The sequence below is a fragment of the Mytilus edulis genome, chromosome 11 (genome assembly GCF_963676685.1).
Source record: "Mytilus edulis chromosome 11, xbMytEdul2.2, whole genome shotgun sequence".
Lineage (NCBI taxonomy): Eukaryota > Metazoa > Mollusca > Bivalvia > Mytilida > Mytilidae > Mytilus > Mytilus edulis.
The window spans coordinates 80,842,951-80,847,929 of NC_092354.1; positions in this window are offsets into that span (position 1 = coordinate 80,842,951).

Genomic DNA, 4,979 nt, shown 5'->3' on the forward strand with positions numbered 1-4,979 from the left:
TTGACCTTAATGTAGACCAATTTGAAAACGGGACAATACTGTGCAATTGAAGATTTCTTGCTATTGCACAAAACTGTGCAATTGAAAATTTCTTGCTATTGCGCAATATTGTGCAATTAGATATTTCTTGCTATTGCGCAATACTGCGCAATTGAAGATTTCTTGCTATTGCACAATACTGTGCAATTGAAGATTTCTTGCTATTGCGCAATACTGTGCAATTGAAAATTTCTTCATATTGCACAATACTGTGCAATTGAAGATTTCTGGCTATTGCGGAATACTGTGCAATTGAAAATTTCTTGCTATTGCGCAATACTTAATATAATAATTTTGGACCCTGATTTGGACCAACTTGAAAACTTGGCTTATAATGAACAATGAGACAAAGGTTTTATATATATACTAATATGTGATAACTGTTGTTTCTTATTTGTGTTTGTAACTTGTGTTGTTTATTATATTTGTAAAAGAATATTATATTACAATGATATTATATTATGCTCCTTGTGAGCCCATTTTATGGAAATAAAGCATCTTCTTCTTCTTCTTCTTCTTCTATAATAAAAAATCTAAGTACAAGTTTAGATTCAGCATATCAAAGAACCACAAAAATTAAATTTTTGTTAAAATCAAGCTAAGTTTAATTTTGGACCCTTTGGACCTTAATGTAGACCAATTTGAAAACAGGACCAAAAATTAAGAATCTGAATACACGGTTAGATTTGGCATATCAATATCTGTATTATACCACAATTGTATTTATGTTCATGTATATCCATACTCTCCTTAAGGAGGATAATAAATATATATAAATATATACATGTATATATAATTCATTTTTTGATGAAATCAAACAAAGTTCAATTTTGGACATTTTTTGCCCCTAATTCATTGGTATCAAAACTCCCAAAATCAATCCAAACCTTCCTTTTGTGGTCATAAACCTTGTGCTCAAATTTCATAGATTTCTATTAACTTATACTGAAGTAATTGTGCAAAAACCAAGAAAAATGCTTATTTTGGGACCTGTTTTTGGCCTCTAATTCCTAAACTGTTGGGACTAAAACTTCCAAAATAAATCCCAAGCTTACTTTTGTGGTCATGGACCTTATGTCAAAATTTCATATATTTCTGTTTACGTATACTAAAGTTATTGTGCGAAAAGAAAAAAAAATGCTTATTTGGGCCCTTTTTGGCCTCTAATTCCTAAACTGTTGGGACCAAAACACACAAAATCAATCCTAACTTTCCTTTTATTTCCATAAACCGTGTGTTTAAATTTATGGATTTCTTTTTACTTTTACTAAAGTTAGAGTGCAAAAAACCAAATGTCGTCGGACATTCAATTTTTGCGGTCGTATGAAAATACTGATATATCAGGAGATACACACCGGATATTATGTGTAAATTATTAAATAAAGTATTGTGCAATGGCAGGAAATATTCAATTGCATATTATTGCGCTATAGCATAGTATTGCGCTATAGCATATAATTGCGCTATAGCATAGTATTGCGCTACATCATAGTATTGCGCATTAGCAAGAAATCTTCAATTGCACCGAATTGCGCAATAGCATTTACAGGGGCTGATCCAGCCGGTTCCAAACCCATGACAAAAGGGGGGGGGGTCCAACTAAATGTCCACATTTAAATGCATCGATCGTCCAAAAAAAAGGTGGGTTCCAACCCCCGGAACCCACCCCCTGGATCTGCCACATCCAAGACATCTTCATTTTCAATCTATTGTGCAATAGCTCAATATTGGACCAGGAAGAAATCTTGGATTACACATTATTGCGCAATAGCAAAACAAAAAATCGATTGGAATTGAATACAAATATTTAAACCTATTTCAAATTTTAAAGATCTTTCACCACATTTATTATGTGTCAGAAACCTATATTATGTCAAAAGTTTGAGCACAATCATATTTCAGACTGTATCAAGCTTAAATAATGTGCGAAACTTGCACCAACTGTTCAGGGTTCGACCACTGCGGTCGAATCAGGCTGAGCTCAGCGAAGCATTTTATTTAGTTATTGTAGCACAATCAACCTTGAGCAAAGTACAAATACGCATCTATGTCCAGTCAGCATGGGGCGTGTAAAGAGAGTCAGTGCTACGATCGCTGCACAATGAATTTTGCCATTTTGGCCACACACCAAATGTTCTCTCGAAAAACCAGGACAATGAAAAACGCTGAATTTTTATGTAAAGCATTTACCTACGGAACGCTCAAAATATTCGAATATTCGAATATTTGAAAGCCAAGTAAATTTAAGAACCAAAACAATTTAAGAGGTGTTTGACCAAATCGAAAGTTGAAATATCAAATTCCAACTAAGTAGATATAAGAAGATGTGGTATGAGTGTCAATGTAAAAACTCTCCATCACAATCACAATTTGTAAATGTAAACCATTATAGGTCAAAGTACGGTCGACAAAGTTAACGCGGAGCCTTTTCTCAGACAGAATAGGATCACTTTGCCCAAGGGAGTTGAAACCCATTTTTTTTTAGTAAAACGACCTATTCTAAATTATTGATTGATGGTTGCCAGTGGCAAATATTACGTGTATGTTCAAGATTATAACAAATTAACATGATATACAACAGGTAGAATAGGTAAGAGTCGTATATGCCACTGGAAAAATTATGATATATTGAATAGGTACAGAAATCTTACCTTGCAACGAGTCACTGCAGGGGTTCTTAACGTGAGGAGTACTTGGCCTGAAATTTGATTGTTGTGCGATAACTTAAAAATGGACAAATTACAAACACGGAACTAGCAAAAAACATCTGGTTCCCTTATTGGCTTAACCGTGACAGTCCGTCGGAAGGGGACCATAAATTGCTGACCAGTGTTAAGAGAGAGCCAAATGTCTTGCACGTAAAAGACACCCTTGTAGATCTCAGAAAAGAGCATGGCAATGCCGCTACAAGGCAGCCGACTCGCAACCGCAACGTGGAAAGGGATTAAATATAAACTTGTTTAAAATTTCAATTTTCAAAATGCCGACACCTACAAATAAATAGATGGGAGCTTAATGAACAGCGGCAGCTATCACATAGATTTGCAAGCTGAAAAATATTTATGGTAAACGTTTATATGATATGAATGTATTGAGCTTTAAAATAAAACCAGAACGATTAGTTGAATGGTAACGTTTACTTTATTTGGCCTTTTTAATTATATTTGATTAGGTCTTTTTAATTTTATTTGTTTCGAGCGTGACTGGATAGTTTTTTTGTAGACGAAACGCGAGGCTGCTGCAAATACAAAATTTCCTACCTGGCGTCTATCTATGATAAGTTTATTTACATATATTAAAACAGTTTCCTGGCACCAAGCTACTAATATTTGATCTTTTAGTTACTCTAAGCGGCTAACAATGTAAAACAGATATCAACAACCTCCAACATTCACGGCTAGCACTACGTTCATAGCGACACCATAGATTAAAAATGTCTTCCGTATCAATACTTTGAACTGAAATCAATGATACAAGGCAATATATTATCAATATGCAATCGATAAAAAAATTGATAACAAAATGTTAAAAATTGCATGAGACCGAAGCGCTTTTTCTTGATCTACCCTTTCAGGAACGTCCAAAGCCGAATATTTGAAAGCGAAGGTAAATCAAAATCATGTACTTGAATTTCTATAATTTCATTTGCCGACATGATTGCATATATAGTAAAAAGTCATAAAGCAAAAAAAAAAAAAATGAAATCAAGTACATGTATAGAGCAATTTTATTGGTTACAGTTCAATTGAAAATATATATACATGCTCAACCCTACCATACTACTCGGCCTATTGAGAGTTGTCCAGTTTTTACTGTTTTTCCTAAATGAGGAGAGAATAGTTCTGAGTTATATATCTGTAACCCTAAGCTTATAGAGACTTTTTTAAACTCAAATTAACTTTTTCGATGCAGGTTTAATAAGCTTACAACTGCCTGCCTCTGGTCTCATTCTATACATAAACTTTTTTGCAGCCCCGTTTTAATTTTGAAACTTTAAATAATCAAAACTTTACGGTAAGTTTAGTACTTTTAATTAATCAAAAATCTAAACTATAAAATCTAAAAACGATATTAATAATTTAAAAATTTCAAGTATTTGTTAAAAATTTAACTTGAAAAATTCAAAACTTTTTAAATTCCAAAATTCTACAATTGGAAAACTTTTCACTTTTTTAAAATGATATACGGACCGTACTGTGACAGTGTAAATAGAAACTAGAATAATGTATTTTTAATTCATTCTCTTTTTAAATCATATAACTACTACGCATATGCGGCACTATTTACAAGATACCACAGGTCCTACATCAGTGGTCCTTTTTTCCACCTTCGTGTCGTTTTGTGTCAAAATAATGTTTAATAAGCCTATCGTGACATAATTATGATATAACATTGTGCAATCCTAGCTCAATAACACGTACTTTCAACTGTACGTCGTGTAATTTCTAGTGAGCATATTGTCTAATTAGCTTATCGTGACATAATATTGATTTAACATTGTGCAATCCTAGCTCAACAACACGTACTTTCAACTGTACATAGTGTAATTTCTAGTGAGCATATTGTATGGTTAGCTTATCGTGACATAATATTGATTTGACATTGTGGAATCCCAGCTCAACAACACGTACTTTCAACTGTACGTCGTGTAATTTCTATTGAGCATATTGTATGGTTAGCTTATCATGACATAATACTGATTTAACATTGTACAATCCTTGCTCAACAACACGTACTTTCAACTGTACGTCGTGTAATATCTAGTGAAAATATTGTATGGTTAGCTTATCGTGGCATTAAAGTAATATAACAGTATGCTAGTTTAGCTTTACATAGTGTAGTTTAAAGACTATACATTATGATAAACCTATCGTGACATTATAATGATATAACGTAGTGATATCTAAGCTTTACATTTATTAATAATAAGTCAACATCAT